Source organism: Pistacia vera, unplaced genomic scaffold (genome assembly GCF_008641045.1).
Source record: "Pistacia vera cultivar Batoury unplaced genomic scaffold, PisVer_v2 Contig343, whole genome shotgun sequence".
Classification (NCBI taxonomy): Eukaryota; Viridiplantae; Streptophyta; class Magnoliopsida; order Sapindales; family Anacardiaceae; genus Pistacia; species Pistacia vera.
Window position 1 is genome coordinate 1,154,248 of NW_022196161.1, and position 26,813 is coordinate 1,181,060.

At 37.5% G+C, this 26,813-nt stretch overlaps 2 pseudogenes; one reads left to right on the forward strand and one right to left on the reverse strand.

Moving 5' to 3' along the window:
• Positions 1-456: 456 nt before the first annotated feature.
• LOC116138680 lies at positions 457-11,903 on the reverse strand (annotated as a pseudogene).
• A 6,838-nt stretch (positions 11,904-18,741) lies between these two features.
• LOC116138681 overlaps positions 18,742-26,813 on the forward strand; it is a 38,623-nt pseudogene continuing 30,551 nt past the window's right edge.

Genomic DNA, 26,813 nt, shown 5'->3' on the forward strand with positions numbered 1-26,813 from the left:
GTTCATGAATTGATATGGCTTTGCGTGGGGAACAAGTAGTTTGTAAATATCAACGGGGCAGCGGAAGACCTGAAAGTGAAGTCCAAAATTTAAGATGCCAAAAAGCTTATTGAAAAGGTGAAGGAAGAGGGTTAAATATCTTTGGGAACAGAACAAGTTACTGGTATGTATATTCTGGTGTATTATGATTTGTTGTCTTATAACGATTGAAATAGAAGGCAACCATGGGTAAATTTACTATGTTCACATTCCTAAGGTAAAAAATAATATAAAAAACTTTAATGATGCAATGTTGATATTTCTAACTCAAAAGTGTTAAGAGGATCTGTTATTTTATTGAACATCCAATGAAATAAAATAAAAAACTTTAGTATATTTCTAACTAAAATACTAGCAATTGAACATCCAAATTACTCTAGATATATTTTAAGATTGAAAGATAATTGAGTCATCAACCTATACCCTTGAATCTGAAGAAGAAATCTCCGGGTGAACTCTGGATTTCGCTGGATCATCTTGAAGGAGTTGGAAAAACCTTGTAAATGGAGGCATGCCCATTTCTAAGAGACCCTCTAGAATTCCAATTACTTGCCCCATAGTCGGCCTATCCTTCTCATCATCTTGAATGCACCAACAAGCAACTTTGCAAGCTCTAATCAGCTCTTCCACAATGACATTACCTTCTAGCCTGTCGTCTAACAAGGTAAGTACATTTTTTCCTTGGTAAATTGTATTCGCGACGCGCAGAGGAAAGTAATCATCAAACCCCTCGTCTAACAGGGGATCTAGGTTTCTCCTTCCTGATATAACCTCAAAAAGAAGCATTCCATAGCTAAAAACATCAGCTTTCGTTGTGATAGCTTCACCTGAGATCCATTCCGGTGCTAGATAACCTCTCGTTCCTCTCATGGTTGTCAGAACCCGGCTGAAATCTCTCCCAAAGAGCTTTGCAAGACCAAAATCAGCCACCTTTGGGTTGTATTCTGCATCCAACAATATGTTCTCAGGCTTGATATCACAATGTATGATACAGTCTCTGCACTCCTCGTGTAGATAAGCCAGTCCTCTAGCAGTCCCAGTGGCAATTCTAAATCTACTCTGCCAGTCTAGAATCTTGGGACTCTTTCGAAACAAAAGTGATTCTAGAGAACCGTTAGGCATGTATTCATAGACTAGAAATCTTTTTGAAGCTTCAGCACAAAATCCACATAAGCGAACAAGATTAATGTGTTGGATTATTCCTATAGTCTGCACTTCTGCGCGGAATTGCTTCTCACTTTGCTTTAGACTTTTGTGTTCCTTAACAGCTATGGCGGTTGAATTTGGTAATGTACCTCTATAAACAGTACCAAAACCACCCTCTCCAAGTTTTTCGGAGAAGTTCTTTGTTGCGCTTCTTAAATCCCTGTGTTTGAAAAGCACCAAAGAATCCTCCACTGATTTAAATGAACCAGCATCTGAGGCTGATCGTCTCTTCCACAGAATTACCAGGACAAGGGCAAAGAGAGTAATGAAGGCTGCCATTGTTGTACAAACAATCAAAGTGGTGTTTCTTTTTGCCTTACCTCTCGTTCCAACCCAATCCGATGCCGCACTTCGAAGATGTAGATGTCTTCCAGTCATACTATTAGATGCAAGTTGTTCTAGATTGTAGATATCTGCTTCCCAGATCAAACACCCATTATCATAAGCAAAAGCGTTGCAAGAACAGTTGCTCAAGCATGCGAATTCACAGTCTTCAAATGTGTCGACTGCTAAAGACTTTGCGCTCTCTGTGATGCGTATGTTAGGCATCACAAGAAACTTATCCTTCTCTCCATCATCACATTGTAAAGGAACTCTCCTCGCACATCCACCTGTATGATCTCCCAGCTCCCAACCCTTTGCCATTTTTGGTTCAAATCCTTCCAAGCAAGCACAAAGAGGTTCTTGCTGCTGATCGCAGATACTTTAAGGTCCACAGAAAGCATAAACCTCACATTGTTGTGTTGGTCGCGCCCAGAGCGGTCTCCACCCGTCAAAATTACTTCTCCATACAAATTGATTATACTGCCCAGAGGCATTAAGCACAAATCTAGTAAGAGTATTAGGAATGGCAGACGCGTAAGTAAGATAGCTCTCGTTCTCGTTCGAAACATATGTCATATTTGTAACATAAGGATTCGTCTGAATTTCAGGAACAAGGGTAAAAATCTTTCCCGTCCACTCCCCACTAGTCCAATACTGTTTAGTCTCATTCCACAGTAATACATGACTGGATCCAACTTCTTCAATAGAGAAGATTGAAGGCGCTGGATTTTCAGGGCTCGTCCAGGAAACTAGATTTTGTTTTTGATCTGTACGTTTATTGTACCCAATCTTTGAACCAGGGATCCAGTGATCGGTTGGGTGATCAAAACTCTGCCACAATACGGTACTAGACGAATCCAATGCATTTCTTAAAACAAAGTTTGCATTATCAAGAAGCTGTGCTGTAGTAGAATTAATAGCGTTGGAGGTCAAATTCGTAGACCATATTGTAGCCCCACTCTGGTTGAGTAGTACTAAGTTTCCATCTTCCAAGAGTTTGAATGCCGAAGATGAAGGATCTGAGACTGGTGTTTTTCTATTTGCCACCCAAACTACTGTTTTATCAGGAAATGATTTGTACCATATGCCAATATAGTAGTTGCGAGAGTTCCCTGGAGTGAAGAAACCCAGTTCAAATATTCCATCTGCAGAGATTAACGTCTGCTTTCCTGAAAGAGACTGGCCTGGTGAGATTGTATCAGACCCTTCAGAGAAACAAACGAAAAATAGAAACAAAAGAAGCAGCAAACACACAGAAAGCCATGTTTTCTTGATTATAATAACCATTTCTTTGCAGATTTGTAGCAGCCAGCTAAATTGGCTTCAACCGTTTTGTGTATAATAATATACTCTTTCCAATTAAATTATGACTTTTCCAAAAAAAAAAATCCTAATTTGCTTCTTAAAGTCTTCCCATACCACAATATAAATTACAATAATGTTTGACTAAATGAAGCGTCTCAATTGTCGGCTTTAGCTGTCTCTACAGCGTGAGGTGATAGTGGCTACATATCCATATATAATTAATGGTACAATTTTGAACCACCTCAGTGGACACTATTGATATTAATTCAAAGTCAAAAATGTTTTTATCCTATTTAAACCATGAGAATATAATAGATAACCTCAATGCCGACATAGAAATCCTAAAAATAAAATTCTATTATATTTTTATAACTTAAATTGTTTTTATCATATTTAAACGTATCAGCTTAAGCTTTTGATATTACAAGAAATTTCATCAGAATTTGGTCGTATATATTTCATGTGACAAACTTATTAAATGTGACGAGACTTTTGAGATAAAGATGGATATTTCAACATTTAATTATTTAATTTAGAAGATTGCACTTTATCCCTTCATGGTTGGTGAAGGCCTCCTTCTCCCTTCATTTCAGATCTTATCCTCCAATTTTGCGATTGATGACTTTGACTCAATAGGTTAATAAGGACCCCAATCAACCACATCCACATATATACTTGTATGATAAGAAGTGATTAAGAAAATATAATTATATAAGAAAGACTGGTATTATTTGCCCCTACATTTTATCTTTCCAGACCCCGTTTGGCCGTTTCTAAGTTTACCCCATTTAAATATTTTAGTATATGCAAATATTTTTATACCCTACTCACTCCCAAAAATACCTTTTTATTTAAAATTTTATGTTTCTTGTCTTGAATGTAATGTTAAGAGATAGAAATCCATTCACATATGCTTTTACTTTCAAGAATGTAAGAATAATAATTAAGAAATTTAGATACATCAAAATAACTTATAAATTTTGGAGAAGTGCAAAAGAAGAAAAAAGTAAAGAAAAATTAACAAAACAACTTATAATTGTGGAGCATAAATTACATCTTCATTGTGCTTACATGATCTTAATCAAACTCTTTCAACTGCATAAATTTTGTCTCTGTTGTTTGAAAATAAAATTAGGGTTTATTGAATTAAGAATTATAATTAAAATTAGAAATAAAATCTTTTAGATACGTATAACTCAATTATGTCTTATTTAATAATTTTAATGAGGAATAAAATTGTAATAAATTTTTTTATAATAATTGTAGTCTAAAGAGATAAAATATGAGAGGTCAATTGTTAGGGCAAAAAAATGTCCTCAGCCCAAATAGGCCCAAAGACGAAGACACCTTCAACAAAGCTGGAAGCCAAGGCCCAATTTTGACTGGGCTCGCAACAAAGTTTACATATTAGGTCCGTTCGGCTCACTTACCTAGCTACCCACCATCTGGACCCAATCAGCAGAGGTCCAATTCACTTAGGCCTCATCGCCAGTTTATCTGGGCCCAGGCCCTTCGATCTTAGACCACCTTCTGGACTTAGGATCTACTTGGAGCCCGAGATCGTCTACTTATCCTGGTACTATCCGAACTCTATCGAAGAGGTCAATCACTACCTTGATTTGTTAAAGATCTGTGTCATAGACCTATTGGGACTCCCTTTCCTCCTAAGGTAAGGGAGCCAAAGGCTCTCATTTTTCACAAAACCTCAACTCCCAAGGACTCTCAGTCCCACCAGGATTCGAAGATCCTACAATTGCTATTTAAACAGAGGCCAACCCTCTCACAAGGGGACATACATTACATCTTCAGACCTCGCAGTTCCCACTCTTGAGAACTTCGCATTATAGTCGTAGTTATAGTCTCCGACTAGACTTCTGGTAACCTTTTTTCTCCCTAGCCCTCACTAAATAAGCCTCACTTAGCCTTGCTGACTTGAGCGTCAGAGTGCCTACGGCAAACACCATCCTAGTGTTTTCTGTCTGCTTCACACTTGTTTTCTTGCGTGTGCAGGTATAGCAGATTACTAGTGGCCTCAACCTCATGGGATCAGTCCCTATTTTTGTAAAGGTAGATTTTTGCATCTACAGTTTGATGCCCACCATGGGGCCTTTGTCAATCATTAGTCTCTCGGACCTTGCTTTGTAAAGAAACTCTCTATGGCTAAAAATCTTGGCTTCGAGGCTAGACTAGAAGCTCTGACTACCCTTATGCAACAGCACTCAGACAAGGTGATAGCACTGGAAGCTGAGAACACTGCCATCCGAACCGAAAACGCCTCCATTAGGGCCGAAAACCAATCTCTGAAAGAGAAGGTAAGTCAATTTTATGACCTTGAGCTTCTGCCTTGTCAAGTACAACCCAATCGATTTCGCGCATCAGTTCCATCCATGCAACCTCTCCAAACTCCAGAGCACAGACCAACGATCTTGGATACGAGGTCGCGACAACTTTATTCATCACTAGTGGACGATTCAGCCTTGAATCACATTGAGTGGGGGCTACCAATAGAGCCACTCTCGGTTGACTCGCTTCAAGCATGAGATCAAGACATCCAAGTAACAGAGAGCCCACCATAACAAGAGCCACCCATCCTTGCCATCTCGTCTCATTTTCAATCAACCATTCCTACCCAAACCCCACTCGACTCAACTAGACTCATCCTCACGGGTCAAGCGAGCTCCCTCACTTTCAAGCCATCTCGTTTGAGTCTATCCATCCCCACAGACTGAGCGACTCCTAAATAACCCCTCTCACCATCCATGCGGGACGAAACACCCGATCAGTCATAATGGAAGCCACCCAACTGGAGGGAGTGAATAGAGATCTGGGCTACCAAGCGACACGCGATGGAATGGTTCGTCAGGCTACACCACGTGACTTGACCCAACGAAACGCACCGAGTACAAATCATATGACCAACCGAGTCAACCAAGACGACCTAGTGGCATCTGCCTTGCCCATGGAGCAGATATTGGCCAAAATATTGGCTAACATAGAGGCAATGATGAGGCATACCTAGAGTACCAATCCCAACTAAAAAGAGCCAACCTCATTACTATGCCGACTCACCCTTTGTGGATGCAATCTCGCTAGCCGAGAGGCCTTACAAATTCACCATCCCTAGCATGAAGCCTTACGATGGCACAACCGACCTAGATGACCATATAGCCTCATACAAGCAGCGAATGTTTGCCTCCTAGATACCTCGAACACTGAGGGAAGCCTACATGTGTAAGAGTTTCAGCTCAAGCCTTTCTGGACCAGCTCTTCAGTGGTACACCAACCTTCCAAACAATTCAATCAGCTCATTTGCCCAACTCACCGATACCTTCGTTGAACAATTCGCTAGCAGCAAGAAACTCAAGAAGCTATCGGCCGACCTATACAGAGTTTACCAGAAGAGGGGGGGAGCCACTAAGAGAGTATGTCAGCAGATTCAACAAAGAAAAAATCTCCATCCCATTTTGCAACCCAGAGATGGCGGTAGATGCTTTATGAAAGGTTCTCCTCCCAGATGGAGAACTATACAAAGACCTGACGAAGCTCGGCTGCACTACAATGGAGGACGCGTTAGCCAGAGTTGTGATTCAAATCAGGTGGGAGGAAGATGAGATGAACCGGATGAGGCATGCCAGATATGATGACTGTCACTAAAGGTGGAATGATAAAAAGGTCAGAGTCCAGATCGTTTGAGCCCCGTTATTAACCCCTTCCCAGCAATTCGAGCAGAGTAAAAAAACCATACGACTGCCAGTTGACTAGAGTCAACAACAGACCATCTGGATCGAACCAATACAAAGTTCCAAAGTACAACCTCTACATTGAACCAGCCCAAGTCATGGCAATAATGAAAGGAATGAGGCCTACTGTGAAGTGGCCAGCCAAGCTCAATCCTGATGTGAAGAGGGACACGACCAAGTAGTACGAATTCCATGGCGACCATGGTCATAACACCGCGGATTGCATCGCCCTAAGATTGGAAGTCGCAGCACTACTGAAAAGGGGACATCTCCGAGAGCTATTCACAGATAAAGGAAAGAATACAGTTGGCTAAAGAAGCTCAAAGGAAACATCTCCCCCTCCACGGGAACCTACACCAAAGGGGTTCTGCTCTATTATCTTTGGAGGGTCAGAGATTAGTAGGGTAAGTTATTCCTTAGCCAAGCGTTATGCTTGAGCTAACCATCACCTTAAAGTTCAATCCATTCATCCGTCCCCTCGGGCGCACACCAACTAGGTAATTCAGTTTGAAGATGACGAGCCAGTTACCCTTGCCGCCCTCATCACGATGCTCTGGTCATCTCCCTCCAGATCGCCAACATCTTGGTCAAGAGAGTATTCGTAGACGGGGGATCCCCGACAAACATCATTTTCCTTGAAGCAGTGAAGGCCATGGGACTGGATGAAACAAACATCAACAAATGACCAATCATATTGGTCGGGTTTAGTTCTAAGTAGAAGTACACCATCGGGAAAATCGCCTTGCTTGTCTACACCAGCGGAGTCAACAAGCAAACCATTTTCCTAGTGCTCGATTGCCCCTCACCGTACAACGTCATCTTGAGTTCACCCTGGATCCATGACATACGAACTGTTCCATCCACCTTCCACCAAACTATAGGGTTTCCAACAAAATAGAGAGTAAGAGAAATCAAGGGTGATCTTAAGGCCTCTAGAGACTGCAATAAAAACGCCTTCAAAAGCAAAGGTCATGCCTTATAGCAACTACAGTCCCATCCAACCCCTCTGATCAAGCCAGATCAACCATCCATGGAAGAGTTTGATGAAGTACAAATACAACCGGATCACCCCGACCGGAAGACCCAGATAGGCTCTCGCCTTAGGCCCGAGATAAGAGAGCGACTCATAGAGTTCCTCAAACAAAACCAGGACTGTTTCTCCTGGTCCCACATAGACTTGACAGGAGTCAACCCCGAGGCAATCGTCCACCATCTCTAAGTAGATCCAAATCACCTTCTAGTGAAGCAGAGGCGAAGGAAGTTCGCACTAGAACGCAATCTGATCGTCAATGAGGAGATTGACAAACTACTGAATAACGGGCTGATCAAAGAAGTCCACTACCCCTAGGGGTGTTCAAAAGAACTAACTGGAACTGGAACCAGTGGGTACCCGGGGTTTGGTTTCGGTTCTTACTCAGAAGTGGCCATCAATGAGTAGGTTCTAGTTCAAAATTTTTGGAACCGTTACTGTGCGGTTCTGGTTCTTATAGTTAGGAACCGGGAACCGAGACTAATATAAAATAAAATTAAAGAATAGGGGGTTAATAAAAACTTTAGTAGAAAAAGTAATGTAAATACATTTATATTTATATTTCATAACATTTAAAGTAAGTTGGTTTGACTTTTGAGAATCTATCTTTACAAAGTAATGGAGTTTGTAATTTTGAATTTATAATTTGTAATTTTATTTTTGTTAACAAGTTCCAGGTGGAGGGGTATTTGTAAGTTTTTAAGGGTTTTTTTGCCATTTTAAAAACTTTGGGGTGGTCATTGTAATCTTACAAGGTACCTAAAATCGAAACCTGTAACAAGGGTTACAGGTTTCGATTCTGGGTACCTAGGAACTGGAACTGTCGGTTCCGGTTCCGGTTCCAGTTCCAAATTTCAAGGAACTGTCGGTTTCGATTTCAGTTCTTTTTCCGTCAAAAAATACAGGGTACCCAAAACCAAACACCTCTAACTACCTCGACTGGCTAGCAAACATTGTGGTCGTGAAGAAAAAGAACGGAAAGTGGAGGGTCTGTATAGACTTCATGGATTTGAACAAAGCATGCCATAAGGACTCCTTGCCGCTCTTACATATCAATATGATGGTTGATGTGACAGCAGGTCACGAACTCTTAAGCTTTATGGATGCCTTCTCAGGGTACAACCAGATTTTGATGCACCCAGACAACCAGGAGAAAAAAGCCTTCATCACAGGGAGGGGGACTTACTGCTACAAAGTAATACCATTTGGTCTCAAAGAACGTCGGGGCCACCTATCAGCGATTAGTCAACAAGATGTTTGTCAAACACCTCGGAGACACCATGGCAGTATACATCGACGACATGCTCGTGAAGTCCCTTATTGCCGAATAACACCTCGACCACCTCAGCCAAGCGTTCGTCGTCCTAAGGAAATACAATATGAAGCTGAATCCAGCCAAACGTTCGTTCGAAGTCTCATCAGGAAAATTCTTGGGATATATGGTAACTCAGCGTGGGATAGAAGCCATCTCTAACCAAATCCAGGCGATCCTCAACATACATCACTAACTTGAATCAAAGACGTCCAATGCCTTGCAGGGCGAGTAGCTGCCTTAAGTCGCTTCATCTCTAGATCCTCTGACAAGTGTCACCATTTCTTCGCCACACTCGAGAAGTCTAGGAAATTTGACTGGACCCCCACCTGTGAGGAGGCCCTATAACAATTAAAGAGGTACCTAATCTCTCCCCCGCTCCTTTCTAAGCCCGTGGTGGGGAAAAGCTTTACACCTACCTGGAGGTCTCAGAGACAGCCATCTCAATAGTATTAGTCCGAGAAGACAATGCGAAGTAGCTACCGGTTTACTATGTAAGCAAATCACTCCTCGATGTTGAGACATGATACAGTCAGTTGGAGAAACTAGCACTCGCCCTCGTCTATGCATCTCGGAAGCTCCTACTATACTTTCAATGCTACTCCATAGTCGTTTTCACCTTCTTCCCACTTAGGAAGATACTCCATAAGCTAGAGTTATCAGACCGATCACACAATGGACAGTAGAGCTTAGTGAGTTCGATATATCTTTCCAACCACGCATCGTCGTCAAATCCCAAGCATTGGCAGACTTTATTGCTGATTTCACCCCGAACACCACCATCCACGAGAAAAAGGAGTTATTATGCATGAATAGTGGATTGCCTTCGAAGTGGACTATCTCTATAGATGGCTTAAGCAACGTGAATGGGAGCGGGCTCGGTGTTGTACTTATTACACTAGAAGGGGATATCATCCAACAGGCCATACGATGTGGGTTCAAGTGTACAAACAATAAAGTCGAATACGAATCTCTCATCATTGGACTCTCTCTAGCCAAAGAGATCGGAGTAAGGAAGTTGGAGGTAAAATCCGACGCTTAACTCGTAGTCAACCAGCTACAAGGCACTTACCAAGCTTGAGACTAGCAGATGATAGCCCTCAAAGAATTCTCTATCAGCCAAATCCCAAGAGTGGAGAACACCCATGCTGATGCCCTTGCCAACCTTGGCTCAGCGCTTCAAGGCTCCTCCTAATCATCTATCCCACTACTGTTCCTCCAATGGCCAGCTTACTCGAAGGAACACCCAATGAACAAGTTGCCCAAAGAAGTAATGGACGTCGAACCGATAGACTCCTGGATGGCCCCAATACTCAAATACTTAGAACATAATGAGCTCCCAGCTGATAAGAGTGAAACACATCGCCTAAGAGCGAAAGTCGTAAGAGTCACCATATACGAGGCCCAGCTCCTTAGGAAGTCGTTCTTTGGCCCTTACCTTAAGGGCATAAGCCAAGAAGAAGCAAAACAGGTTCTTGCCGAACTCCATGAAGGCGAATGTGGAAACCATACAGAAGGACGCAGCCTTGCCCACTGGGTAATCACCGCTGGCTACTATTGGCCAACCATACGCACTGACTTTGTAGTTTATGTGAAGAAATGTGACAGTTGTTAGAGGTTCGCCTACGTCTCACACCTCCCACCTAAGTGACTCAACTCCACTCTCACACTTTGGCCATTCATGAAGAGGAGAATGGATATAGTCGAAAAACTCTCGACTACACCCGAGCAGCGGGTCTTCATGTTGGCTGTCATCGACTACTTTACTAAATGGATCGAAGCCGAAGCACTTGCCCAAGTCGAAGACCGAGAGGTAAAAGCATTCATCTGGAAACATGTCATCTGTAGATTTGGAATACCGAAGGAAATAGTCACCAACAATGGATCCTAATTCATTAGTTCAGGCTTTAAAGACTTCTACGACATGTGGGGGATCAAGCTCAACTTCTCTACCCCCCACAACCCCCAATCAAACGGCCAGGCCGAGTCATCAAATAAAAAAATCATGCAGACTTTAAATAAGCACTTCCAGAAAGCCAAAGGCGCATGGGCAGACAAACTACTCGGGGTCCTCTAGTCCTACAGGACAATAGCCCGCTCGTCCATGGGCGAAACTCCTTTCTCCCTCACATATGGATCTGAAACAGTCATCCCAGTTGAAGTATCAGTCCCTTTAACCAGAGTCCAATGGTCGAACGAAGAAACCAACAGCTAGAACCTTTGTCACAACTTGGACACAGTCGATGAACTACGCGAGTGGGCGAACATCTACAACGCAATCTATCAGCAGTAGGTCGCTCGACACTACAACCGTAATGTCTGAGTCAGAACTTTCAAACTAGGCGATTGGGTCCTCCGCAAAGTCTTTCAAAACATTAAGGAGATAAACTCTGGCAAGCTCAACCACTTGGCCTCGTCCACATCACATAATATCACAAGTAGTCAGTTCAACCCCCAAACATCTACAAGCAATAAGCAATCAACTCATCCATCCACGAGGAAAGTAGTAAAAAGGAAACACAAGCAGAAACACAAAGCACCCAACGACTATATATAAGATAAAAAAAAAGCCTCAAGAGGCTAAGTATCGGGTACAAGAAAGACACACACGCCATGAAAGGGCATCGTAAGCCCCAAAAATACATGAGGAAAGGAAAAATAAACCTAAGGGACATCATGATCCATATCGTCGGTGCGAGTTGTCTCACTTATCTCTGACTCAGTCACCCTATCATTGACCCAATCTAGTTACCCTTGCAGCCTGGTCGCCAGTATCCTCCATAACCGATTGCCCCTACTGGCTAGCAAGGTCGAATATTTGATTATCAACCTGCTCCTCCACATAATCTGAGCGACTAGTAGCCTCCTGCTCCTCCATCTCTCGCAAGAGATGGATGTCCTCATCCGGGTTCCAATGGGAGGTGTTCCTGGCCTTGTACTCCAGCATCAGCTCTCCCTTAGCCCTGATGATGGCGTCATCGGTAATACTGAGGCACTGCTCCCTTAAGAACTCGGCCTCTGCGTTCTTCTCTACCAACTCCCTCTTCAATCGTTCCAGCTCGGCTTCGACCTCCCATAGTACTTAGCTGGCTCTCCCGTTCGGCTTTCTGAGCCGCCACCTCTCTGTGTCGCAGATTGGCATTGGATTTGGATGTATCATGTATCTTCTTCTCCTGCAACATGATGGATTTCCTGAGGTGCAGGTTGCTAGTGAAAGTCTGCATGACAAAACGACTCGATCAGTATATAATAACTATAAATACAGTAAGGAAAAAATCTAGCTCATACCTGGAATGCGAGAGAAACCCCCCAGTCAGCAGCGACGACATCACCCATCTGGTTCAGACGACTCTTGTCCACCAGGAACAGGAATGAATCAACCAGCTTGCTCATGGAAGCCGCGTCTGAATAAGTCGATGCAGGAACCAGGATTGAAATTAAGTATCTCAGTCTCCTCATCCAAGACCACAGTTTTGGATGACCTGGCCTCGGCTGTAGCTGTTCGACTAGGTGGAGTCACAACCACATCCTCCACCTTTCTCTCCTCTCTGGCCGAAGAGTCCCTCTTTCGCTTCTCACGACGTCTCGCGATGGACTTACTCATGGTTGGGACGGTCCACTTCTTCATAAGCTTCTCTGCAATCATAAATTCCTCGACAGTTAATGGGTTCAGCCTTTACTTACCAGAAAAAATATGATTGCAATAGCAGATGAGCAACACATTCCAAGTTTGCTTCAGTGAAGGGAAGGGGATACCTCGTTGGATTACACTAACTCCGACCCAAAGGTGACTCATCCTCAGGTTCGCCTCCTCTAACATGACCTACCAATCCTTCTACGCTTTTGGAGTAGCAAGAATCTTTTGGGTCTACACGTCCAAGCCGTCCCCACTTTGCCCAACACGGTTGAATTAAATATCTGCAAACAGGAAACACAATAAGATTTTAGTAATCAAAACGTGGGTAAAGACAAAGTTTCTCACCAGTCGCTCGCCAGGTGTACTGAATCTCGCCCTCGCCTCTCTCCCCAAAGACTGCTTCACCCCTCAATTGGAAGAAGCACTCCTTCCAATTTTTATCACTTGATCGTAGGTTGGTCATGAGGTGAGCCCGGTCATGCCTAAGGTTGATTATGTATCGGCCTTTATCCTTGTCATTTTCCTTTAGAAAATACAAGTATAACAGCTCGTGCAGCCCAAACATCACCTGATTCCGCACACAAAGGTCCTCTAGAGCCATCAACAACCTCCACCCTTTCGGCATAATCTGGGTCGACGCAATCATGAAATGGTTCAAGAACTCTCAAACTAGACGAGGGATGGGAAACCTAAGCCCGTTATGGAACCATTTCTCATAGGCTCACCCAACCTTTTCCTTCCGAGTTGACCCGCTTGTACGACCTCGGCACCCTAATTTCGACAGACTCCGAGATGTGATACAGTCCTAATCTGCCATACATCACTCTCCTTCAACAAGGGCAAATAATCCTTACTTAATATCCGGCTACCAAGCCGACTCAACTCGTCCTCAGAGCCATGCTGGTGGAGGGCGAACTCTCGGAATCATCAACTTCATCAGAGTCTTCCCCACCCCTCCCTTGCTTATCCAACTCACCATCACTCGGGGTGGTGCCACTCGGTCCAAGTGCGACGACATTCACCTCCTTCAGTATACCAACCAGAATGCCCCCACCTTCGGGCATCATCACCATTGTTGGGGCATTCTTATACTCGTTCCCAACTTCCGTCTTCACCCCACTCAGGTCGCTCAACTCTGATCGTGACATTGAACACTTAGTCCACTCGACCCAAGTGACCGATCGACTTTCAATTCAAAGTCGAACCCTGTTCTAGAAGCCCCACTTGCCCAAAGCTACCAACCGAATGGTTCTCAAAATAGTAACTCTCCAACCTTTAGGTGACCTTCGGCTCGGTCTGGGAGACCCAATACCTATTTGCTCAGAACCTCTCACCCAGGTCTTTCACCACTTAGTCTGGAGGATCGGGCAACCTATGTAATTAAACCCTTATTGACAACCATATTTCACCCATGCCACTTCACTCAACCCGGTCAAGCAGACCGAGACTAGCCGAACCAAAACACCCCATAACTTGGTTTTGTCTTCTACCTTCGTCAAAAACCCAAACACACCAAAAATCACTCCAAATCTCTCCAGAAATCCAAATCCAGATACAAACACAACTCCACTTTACCAGAAACGCAAACTGCAATAAAACTCCTAAATCAGAGCACTCCCTTCATAAACAAACCCAGGAAAAACCCGAAAACCTTTTTTCTTCTTTTCTCTACACACTCGAAACCACCTTAAAACGACACAAAAACTATCCTAGAAACCAACCAAAAGTAGTAGTAAACTCGAAAATTAGAAAAAGAAGACTCAGAAGAAGCAGTTACCGTGAAAAAACACTAGAAAATCCCTAAAACTCTGAAAGCTCTCCCCTACGAAATACTACGAAGAAACTCTTCAGTTTTTTAGATGAGAAAGATGAGATACCCCAAAGGGGCTCAGCGGAATTTAATGACTGTCCCTTTGACAGTTCCATGTGGCAAAATTTGTTTTGCCTTAAGCGACTCGACTTTCCAAATTCCCACCCAAAACAGGTCGAAATCCTGACCCTACATGTGTCGCTGAGTTCTAGAACACATATACCTAGAAGCAGGAGGGTTGCGTCTGCCATAACATTGTTATTCGGCCAACCCGACCGGGAGACTACATCTCTAATGAGCGTAGATGATTCATCCCATCACTAACCAGACTAGACACCTTCTGATACATCGTGTCCATTCGCCTAGCCTACTCGGCCGAATGGGAAGCCCCAAACAACTAGTTCGCAACACATTAATTGGTGTGACGCGCCTAGTGATACAAGCTCTCATGACTTGTCTCGCTCGGTTCAACGCACCAAGTTCGGGCACCTTTAAACGGTACTTCACATCCTCTCACTCAGTGCGATGCACCGAATAAAACAATTTCACAGGATGTGCCTCACATCCCTCACTCGCTCCTACGCATCGGACGAGTTCTTCATGGTCGTCTTCACTTTCATACGTTTAGACACGTCGAGTGAAAGCATGGTGGTGTTTCACCTCCACGCGCTCAGCCCGATGTACCGAGTGTATCACCTCAATGAGATTTATACTATTCGTTCCTGTGAACAGAAAAGCAGCATTATCATATGCTCAATCGGTTGGTCACGAAAGTCGACTAGGTACACCTCTACACAATGTCTACTCTCTAAGCAAGCACTCCTTAACTTAGAGAGTGGGGGACAAACTGTTAGGGTCAAAAAATGTCCTCGGTCCAAATAAACCCAAAGACGAATACACATTCAACAAAGCTGGAAGCCAAGGCCCAATTCCGATTGGGCCCGCAACAAAGTTTACATATCAGATCCATTCGAGTCACTTTCCTAACTACTTACTATCTGGACCCAATCAGCAGAGGCCCAATTCGTTTAGGCCTTACCGCCAATTTATCTAGGCCCAAGCCCTTAGATCTTAGACCACCTTCTGGACTTAGGATCTACTTGGAGCTCAGGATCGCCTACTTATCCCGATACTATCCGAACTCTATCGAAGAGGTCCATCACTACCTTAATTCGTTAAAGATCTGTGTCACAGACCCATTGGGACTCCCTTTCCTACTGAGGTAAGGGAGCCAAAGACTCTCATTTTTCACAAAACCTCAACTCTTAAGGACTTTCAGTCCCACTAGGATTTGAAGATCCTACAATCACTATTTAAACAGAGGTCAACCCTCTCACAAGGGGACATATATTACATCTTTAGACCTCGTAGTTCTCACTCTTAAGAACTTTGCATTATAGCCATAGTTATAGTCTTCGACTAGACTTCTGGTAACCTTTCTCTTCCTAACCCTCACTAAATTAGCCTCACTTAGCCTTGCTAACTTAAGCATTGAAGTGCATATGGCAAACACCACCCAGGTGTTTTCTGTCTGCTTCACGCTTGTTTTCTTACATGTGTAGGTACAGCAGATTACTAGTGGCCTCAACCTCACGGGATCAATCTCTATTTTCGTAAAGGTAGATTTTTGCATCTACACCAATATCATCACTCTATAAGAAGATAAAAGTCCATTATTCAATCTTTAATGAACCTTCCATTGAAACATCTTGCAACACATTGCATAATAACATTATTGTGGGTAGCCTAATAAAAACAAACAAAAAAGAAAAGATTCTTGTTTAGGAAAACTACTACTCACAGGCATCGACTATTTTTTAGACGACTCACCCTTTCATACTAGAAAGATCTTTAAAACAGTTAATCTTTTCTATTTATTTTCTTAATTTGAAGAAGCATTTTCATTGAATTTAGTACAAAAGAGATTAGGCAGATGAGCGACATTCTTAATCAAATCAATCTATCAAATTATAAATCAAACGGACAATGCCAGTGATCACAACAGATTTTCTAGCCGACTGTACACATCTCTGAAATATGTCAATTACATTGTGTTCATTTACAACAATTCTTGATGCGTTCTGCAGCAACGTTTATTTACTGCTAATTTAATGATTGGAAGAGCTTTAATAATTATGTCATATAAAACTATACAACCATGCACCTACTTAGAGCATCTCCAATGGTCCTCTTTATTTTAAAGAATATCTTTCATATAAATAAAGAGCATCTTCATTGATTTTTAAATATAAAGAACAAAATTTTTATTCAAATCCAATACTCTTTAAATTTTAGGAGAGATAATATGTTTTTTAAAGAAAAAAACTTAATAGGAGAGATAAATCATAAATAAAATGCATAGAAACTTGCAATTTATTATTTAAAATTAGGATAGAAAGTGAAATTTGACTCTCTAAATATGGAGAGCCAAATTCACTTTTTAATTTATATTTAAATAATAAAGAGTCTGTTGGACTCTTGTTTCTATGGATAAACTCTTTATAATAAAGAATTTGAGTCATTTAAAAAGTCATTTGGAGATGCTCTTACTCAACAATCTATATCTATATATTTATATAATGTTGAAGCAGACTGCTTCTTCTGACGTCACGTAGGATTGATATATGATTGCCATGTAGGATATTGTTAATTGGTCCACGTGTTTGCTATTTATTGGACTTGCTATAATAGGGATTATTCACATACATTCAATTAATGTATTCAATACAAATCTTTCACATTCCTCTCTTAATTTGAGATCTTTCACATTCCTCTTTTAATTTGAGATTTTTCACATTCCTCTTTTAATTTGATAAATTACTAATGATTCGCTTGTGTGTTATTGATTTCCATGAATATTAAGAGATTGCTATAATAGAAATTATTCACATGCATTCAATTAATATATTCAATACAAATATTTCACATTCCTCTTTTAATTTGAGATCTTTCACATTCCTCTTTTAATTTGATAAAGATACAACATATCTTTTCACATTCATGAAATTCAATAATACACTTTATTAATCCACTAATATTCAACGTTCATTTATGCATATTAATTATTATTATTAATTAATATTAATATATCTTTACCCCTTCACATTCAATTAAATGTTTTTTATAAAACGTATTATCATTTAACATTTAATATAAATCTAAAAATTTTAAACTCATTCAATAACAATAAAACATTTAAATCAAAATAACCATAACCAACAACATGCAAACACTTACTAAAAAAAATATCAAAAGTCATATTAATTAACAATAATCTAATTACATTGAACATAATACGAACAGTTGTTGTAATCATTAATTATCATATAATATTACTTAATGACATCTAAAGCTATATAAGAGTAGAGAATTCAACAATCCATACACCTTCAAATATTTCTTTCATTTCACACAGATACCATTAACAAATGGAAGACAAAAGACCAACTATTGTCAATCCAAAATCCAAGCAAACAGAAGCGTGCAGTAAATAACATCAACTGATTACTCTTATATTCCTTCTACATATCTACTTTTACATGTCCATTTTTTGATTTTTAGCAGGTCAAGCAGCAACGTCAGATGGTTCGCCTGAACTGGAAGGTATTCTACAAAACCTTAAAGTCACGTTGGACAAACTCAACACTGCCAGAGTGATGAACAGAGATATAATGAATGCTTTGTTAGAAATAACAAGCTCAACCATACATGCAATATTCGATTTATGGAAACGTGAATCCTTGATTATTGCCAAAGAAAAGGAACTTGGTATTCTACAAGGAAAAAAATAGAACTATATATATAAACAGTTCTAGTATCAATAAAATCGATAAAAGATTCATAGTATATTGTTCCCACTGAATGATGATACTAGAAGCTAATATAAATACTGTTTATTCTACAGTTAACGCATAATTCTACATTACTATTTTACACCTTTTAATCCATTTCTTAAAGATTCCATTTCATTGTATAACTTAATGGGTTGGATTAAAATTTAAAAGTTTTTTAATTAAGTAATGAATAAGTTTCTCAACAATTGAACTTAAACTTATTCTATATGTGTTGAATGATTCATTTCTTTGTATAATTCAATGACTTAGATTTAAATATTGATTTTTTTTTATATGTTCCTTAAAATGACATGAGAACTAAACGTCTACAGTTGTTTTTGTTCTCAAAATGATCCAAAATTGTCTTTTTGCATATTGGCTATATGGCGATATGTGGGATTGGTTCCAGTCCAGGTTTGGAAGGTGTTGAGAGATGGAGTTTAAGTGGGAATTTGTCAACAAGGCTGATTAGTAGACAATTTGTGGGAAGTCAAAGTCATATGTGATGTTTCAGAGGAGAAGTTTTGGAGTTCAATGTTCATCTTCGAGGAAAGTTGTTTCTCAAGTTGAATCTGAGGTTGTTTCTGTGGAGGAAGAAGAGTCAGGGCATGTTATGAGGTTCCAGATGTCTGATTTCAAGATTCTTGGTCGTGTTAGCCTTGGCCTTGCTAGGCGGGTATGTTTGTGTGAATAATTCAAATGTTTATTGGAAATTTGATGGCAGTGTTTGATTGTTTTTTTGATTTAATTGAATTTGGATTTCTTGTAGGTTGATGAGGTTGTTTTTGAAGCCATTGTGAATGATTCTAACAGGTTTCATTTCTTTTTTGTTTCCTTCTCATTATTTTCTTATGATATGTTAGACTAAGGCGTGAACTTATGATGTTTGTATTGTGAGATTGCAGCCCTTTGTATAACACAAGAGTTGTGCTAGAAAACTAGATGAAATGTAAGATCAATTGAGGAGTGAGTAACTTCTATTGCTACTGGTAGTGCTTTTGGGAACCAACATGGTTATTGGTGGTGGCATTCTAAGTTCGTCAACGTCTAGTATTATTTCTTTCATACATTACATATATTTTCCATGTGAAATTATAGATTGATTATGGTACACAGCATAATGGTATGGTTTTATCCATAGATCTTCATCAAATTGGATATGATATGTTTTAGCTACTGCACAATGTATTAGCTTCCAAGAATTGCACAACTTTCTCTTATTTTGTCACATTTAATGCATATATAGTATGTGTTTATGTGTGTTCATGTGCATGTGTGTGTGTGTGTGTGTGTGATGGGATAAATGAGTAACATCCTTTTAATTTTTTTTTTTTTTATCATAAATGAACTTGATTAGTTCTCAAACCCAGTAGCTAACATGATGGAAAGCAGAGACCATATTCGAAAGGTAATTTTTTCTTTTATAGAGTAAAAATTTGATGATTTATGTGCCAACTTAGTGTAATCTTAAAAGCACTTACTCTTTAAGTTTTCTTAATGTCTAAATGCAGTTGAATTTTTTTTTTCTTGGTGCTTTTATGCAACTAGACTAAATTTAGTAACCCATTATTTTCTTTGAGTATAAACTCAAACTTCTTGCATAAAGAGTTTTTCAAATATAAATTTTTAAGTTTTTAGTGAACTTTTGCGTAGAACTTAAGTTTGGATTAAAACATATGCAGATGTTTGACAAATTCTTGGATATTCATATTCATATTGGCTAATTTGACTAACCTCTTGACTTGAGGACGAACTAAGCTCCAACATCAAGCTCTTTGAAGAATCAATGATGCCTGTTTCATTATCAGTTTTTGATATATTCATGGAGCTTGGAACTACAGTTCCCATCTTTCTCTCTGTGCTTGACTAAGAGTTGTTCCACCTACAACAACAACCTATACACCACCTGTTGAGCAACCGGAAGTGGTCATTCCAAGTGTAGCCAGCCATTGCCCCACTCACAGGTGCTTAATTTAAACCATTGTTTGTTTATGAAATTTCATATTATTATTGATTTATTTCTGAACATAAATTGATTCAGTTTTGATTCCTTTATTATGAAGCCAACCTTTGGCAGTGATGGTTACAGTGAGCATTGATGGGGGTGACATTCAGAATAATTTAATGAACACTTTTTTTTTGGCGTAGACACAGTATGAACCATTTAAAAAAATATATATATATATTGTCCATTTATTTTTTTTTTCTGTGTATTATAAACAATGTTATATTACAAAGTGTTTATCAATGAAGCATATTTTATTATCAAAAAGTTGCAAACTTACATTCTTAGATAGGTTATACATGTTTTTGTTATGGACTCTGTAGCTAGTAATAGTTGGTGTTTTGTGGCGAATAGAGTTTGTGTTGGATGATGAAGGATGACAAGTTTTATTTTATTTTATTTTTGCTCATTTCATGGTATTGGGCAGCCTTTTAAAATAGTGAAAGATTAACTGTTGGACCTCAAAGCAATGGTTATATTCCATGCAGGAGCTACTAATTTTAAGAAGGGCAAAATTGTCATTTCAATTATATTATTATGTACCAAATTGTTGTAAGAAAGTTTTGCAACTCTTCTTTTGCTTTGAAAAGGGAATACATTCCTATCACTAAAATGTTCCAGTATTATTTCGTTCTTCAATTAATTGATTTATTTGTGTCAAAACCACTTTCATAAGTTGCGGGACTTTCAACTTCTATGTATTGAATTCAATTAATTCAATTCCTGCTGAATTACAAACTGACCATTTTAATCTTCCATCACTTGCATTTTATCAAATTAAAAGAGGAATGTGAAAGATCTATACTGCATACATTCATTGAATGCATGTGAATCATCCTTATTTTGTCAACACCAATAAGCAGCAAACACGGGGACCAATTAACGACATCCTAAATGACAATCATATAACGATTCTCAGCAATCTCTAAACATAAAAACCCGATTAAAAAAAAAAAAAGAACAATAACAAAGGCTCCATTTGGTACACATATTTTCCCAATAAAGTTAACACAAAATTGGTGTTTGGTTTACCTATTTTCAAAATACAATTCTAAATTATTTAATTTCTTTTAAACCCCCTAAGTTTGTTAATTTAACTAAACAACCCCCAAAAGAAATTTTAAAAATTGACAAAAACACCCCAGCAATCCAAATTTACTAGATTTCGACCACCACCACAGGAAGCTAGCCGGAATCTGGTGTAATGGCGCACTACCGACTGAATCTGGCTGATAGTGTCGATCTAGCCTTTTAAAGGCCAGATCCATGGCCAAAGATCTGGCTGTCAACAACCAAATCATTGGCCGTTGACAGTCGTCAACGACGGTCGTATCTTTGGCCGTCGTTGACAACCAAATGCGACCAGATCTGGTCGTTAATGGCCAGATCCACGGTGGATCTGGGCGGAAAAGGCTATATCGGCTTACGACAGACAAGATCCAACTGGTCATACGTCGATATGCCAACTCCGTCCACCCTCTAGCGATGATGGTCAGCTGTCCGTATTTATGAGTGAATTGGGGGTGTTTTTGTTAACTTTGAATATTTTATTATAGAGGTGTTTAGTAAATAAATAAATATAGGGGGTATTTATGTTAATTTTTAAAATTCTACATCGTAATATCTACCCAATTTAACTTTTTTTCAAAAGATTATTCTAAAAACTATCCAATAATGAACCAAACGGAGCCAAAATATTCTATTATAATTAATATTTGACATATTTTTTTGTGAAACAATAATCATTTATAATTTCTTAAAATATAAAAATTCGATAATAAAATAAAAATAATATAAAATTAGCGCCATTACTGTTGCGTTAACGTTTCTTGAAGGAAGAAGCCGTAAGTTACTCACGTTAAAAATAAATTAAAAAAAAAAGTTAAAAACGATGGCGTCGGGAATTCAGCCGACAGTTGTTCATTTTGTCCAATATTTGAAAGATAAATGCGATACAAGTTATTGAATTACCATTCTCCATCTTTAATTATCTCTCCTTAATCTCATGAATACATAGAAAGACTAAATTAAACATGTCATTATAACTGTATTAATTTTTTTTTTACAATATTTTAATCACTTAATGTTTTAATTAAAATAAGTTTGGAATAATTGAGGAAAAAAAAAAAAGAAGCTAATGGTGAGCAGAAGGGTCATTCTAGTATTTAATTATTTATCAATTTCTGCTAATATGACTAGAACTATGAGTATAATAAGTCGTACCACATTATTCTTGTATTAAATTAATAAAACTTATAAGTTCATTAATTTACAATAATGATTAATTATACTGTTTCCAACCTTCAAAATAGGTTAAAGAGATAAAGTATATGTATGGATATGCAATAATGCAAACCTTATTTTATTAATTTATTAAGTACCATAAATTACAGATTATAAAATATCACAAACTAATGATTATATGTCACTTCATAATTTTTTTACTGCTAATTTAATGATTGGAAGAGCTTTAATAATAATGTCATATAAATGATATATTTTCAATTTCTTTTAATATCGTTTGATTGTTTATAAATGACTGAAAATTTGTTATATATACTTAGCTTATATATAGAAAAACTCAAAACTTAAACTTATATGATAAACTATTCATAAGATTTTTTCGTGTTTATTTTATTTTTAAATAAGAAAATTCTAAATTATCAAAGACTATCATATTATTTTTAGATAGTCTACTACTTTACCCTTTCTTAAAATTAAAATATTTTTAATAGTTTACTATTGAGAAATAAATTTAAAATTACACAACCATGCATCTACCTATTCGACAAAATATATATATTTTTTATTGGTAATTAGCTCCTTTACTGTTGCGTTAACGTTTCTTGTAGGAATTTATTCACAAACTAATGAATTTATGCCATTTCATACTTATTTTCTCTCTCATATATGTATTAATTTGTGATAATTAAGATTAGGATATAGTCCACGGCGTCATAGACTTTCTTTCTTGCGTTTCACTATAGAGGTGCCAATATTTATTTCATATGACTAGCTAATATAATAAATTGATTAGTGTGTTTTAACTTGATAATTTATGGGTTACTAAAAGTAGCGAATCATATAAGATATTGGTTGATGCATGCGGGAACACGAGTAGATCATCAGCCGGACCTAACTTAACAAATATCACATGCACATTCTCTCCTTTTTCCAACCTCAGCGTTTATCCTCTCCAATATTCCATGTCGTCACCTGTGACTGTGACTCCGATTTATATCTGTTTCTGAAATAAATCCCTTCATTACATAGGCGTGTTGTGAATTTAAGAGACCGAGTCAAAAAATTACCATGCTTAATTGGCTTACACGTCAATGTACTGTCTCTTTTAAATTAAATTTACGTAGTTACCGGTTTGTATAATTGAATTTATGCAATTATATATTTAGAATTAAATTGAAGTATGCAATTGGAATTCCATTTTCATAAGCTATTTTTTATCATCACTCTATAAGAAGATAAAAGTCCATTATTCAATCTTTAATGAACCTTCCATCGAAACATCTTGTAACACATTGCATAATAACATTATTGTGGCAGCCGAATAAAAACAAACACAAAAGAAAATATTCTTGTTTAGGAAAACTACTACTTCTTACAGGCATCGACTATTTTTTAGACGACTCCCCCTTTCACACTAGAAAGATCTTTAAAACAGTTATTCTTTTCTATTTATTTTCTTAATTTGAAGAAGCCTTTTCATTGAATTTAGTACAAAAGAGATTAGGCAGATGAGCGGCATTCTTAATTAAATCAATCTATCAAATTATAAATCAAACAGACAATGCCAGTGATCACAACAGATTTTCTAGCCGACTGTACACATCTCTGAAATATGTCAATTACATTGTGTTCTTTTACAACAATTCTTGATGCGTTTTGCAGCAACGTTTATTTACTGCTAATTTAATGATTGGAAGAGCTTTAATAATTATGTCATATAAAACTACACAATCATGCACCTACTTAGAGCATCTCCAATTGTGCTATTTATTTTAGAGAATATTTTTCATATAAATAAAGAGCATCTTCATTGATTTTTAAATATAATGAACAAAATTTTTATTCAAATCCAATAGACTTTTGAAATTTTAAGAGAGATAATATGTTTTTTCAAGAAAAAAACTTAATAAGAAAGATAAATCCTAAATAAAATGCATAGAAACTTGCCATTTATTATTTAAAATTAGGATAGAAAGTGAAATTTGACTTTCTAAATATGGAAAGTCAAATTCACTTTTTAATTTATTATTAAAGAATAAAGAGTCTATTGAACTCTTGTTTTTATGAATAAACTCTTTATAATAAAAAAGTTTGGGTCATTTAAAGGGTCATTACTATTGCGTTAACGTTTCTCGAAGTAAGAAACTGTAAGTTGCTCACGTTAAAAATAAATTAAAATAAAATGTAAAAAGCGATGGTATCGGAAATTCAGCCGACAGTTGTTCATTTTGTCCAATATTTGAAACATAAAGGTGTAATCTCATTAATACATAGAAAGACTAAATTAAACATTAAACATGTCATTATAACGTATTAATTTTTTTTTTTTTACAATATTTTAATCACTTAATGTTTTAATTAAAATAAGTTTGGAATAATTGAAGGAAAAAAAAAAAAAAAAAGAAGCTAATGGTGAGCAGAAGGGTCATTCTAGTATTTAATTATTTATCAAAGTCTTTAAAAATTACAAGAAGTATTTTTACAACGAATGCCAACAAGTTCAACTATTTCTCAACTGATTAAGATGAGATGAAATTAATTGAATAATCATATAGATGCAACTAAAAATCTTTACTTATGATTTATTTTGTTCACGGATAGATGATCTTTCCCATCTAGAAAACTCATAATACTTTGGGCCCCGATAAATTGTTGGTCTATGATTGTCGTCACGACAATCATAGACCAACAATTTATCGGGGCCCAACGACAATCATAGACCAATAATTTATTGGGGCCCAAAGTATTATGAGTTTTCTAGATGGGATGAAATTAATTGAATAATCATATAGATGCAATTATAAATCTTTACTTGTGATTCATTTTGTTCACGGATCGATGATCTTCCCCATCTAGAAAACTCATAATACTTTGGGCCCCATAAATTGTTGGTCTATGATTGTTGCTCTTCTAGTTTCATATATATATATATATATATAATATTGGCAATTAGCGTCGTTACTGTTGCGTTAACGTTTCTTGAAGGAAAAAGTCGTAAGTTGCTCACGTTAAAAATAAATGAAAAAAAATGTTAAAAACGATGGTATCGGGGAATTCAGCCGACAGTTGTTCATTTTTTCCAATATTTGAAATATAAAGGCGTAAAAACATCTTCAAAAGAGTCTTTATATGATCTAAACTCTTTATTATAAAGAGTTTATCAATAAAAACAAGAGTCCAACATATTCTTTATCTTTTAAATATAAATTAAAGAGTGAGTTTGACTCTTCACATCTAGAGAGTCAAATTTCACTTATATTCTAATTTTAATTAATAAATTATAAATTTTTATGTATTTTATTTATAAATTCTCTCTCCCATTAAGTCTCTTTCTTGAAAATAAAGAGCATCTTCTTTAAATTTAAAGAGTTTATTAGATTTGAATAAAAAATTTATTCTTTATATTTAGAAATTAATGAAAATACTTTTTATTTATATGAAAGATACTCTTTAAAATAAAGAGCATAATTTGATATGCTTTAAGTGAAAGAAAAATTTAACACAAGTTATCGAATTACCATTCTCCATCTTTAATTATCTCTCCTTAATCTCATGAATACATAGAAAGACTAAATTAAACATTAAACATCTCATTATAACTGTATTAATTTTTTTTAATTTTTACAATATTTTAATTAAAATAAGTTTGGAATAATTGAGAAAAAAAAAGAAAAAAAAAGAAGCTTATGGTGTGCAGAAGGGTCATTCTAGTATTTAATTATTTATCAGTCTTTAAAAATTACAAGAAATATTTTTACAACGAATGCCAACAACTTCAACTATTTCTCAACTACTTAAGATGAGATGAAATTAATTGAATAATCATATAGATGCAACCAGAAATCTTTACTTGTGATTCATTTTGTTCATGATAACTTGAGCTCCACTTAAGCTTCAACATCGAAGACACTCTTCAACTCCATAGCTTGAAGTCCCATCAATCTTTTCATCAAAGGAACCAAGTTTTAGCAATACTTAACAACAAAATGGTCAACCAGGTATTTTAAAGCTTACCAACGCATAAGGGAACCTGACCAAATATGAAATAAACTTCAAAGGATTTTTAGAGAACAATCAAAAGTATATTCAGGCCCAAAACGTAATGAAAGGTTAATGAAGAATATAAAAAAAAAAACTTGCTCAACAATGCACTAGACAATCAGCCAATAACTTCTTACATGTTTAGCTATTTTGGAAAAGTTTTCACCTACTTTCTTTGGATTACTTTTGAAAAGATAAAACGATTTTCAAGTACGCATTCTGAGTAATTGACATTTGTACATAGACCACTTATACATATCTTAGGTTTGAAAAAATATCAAAGCTAC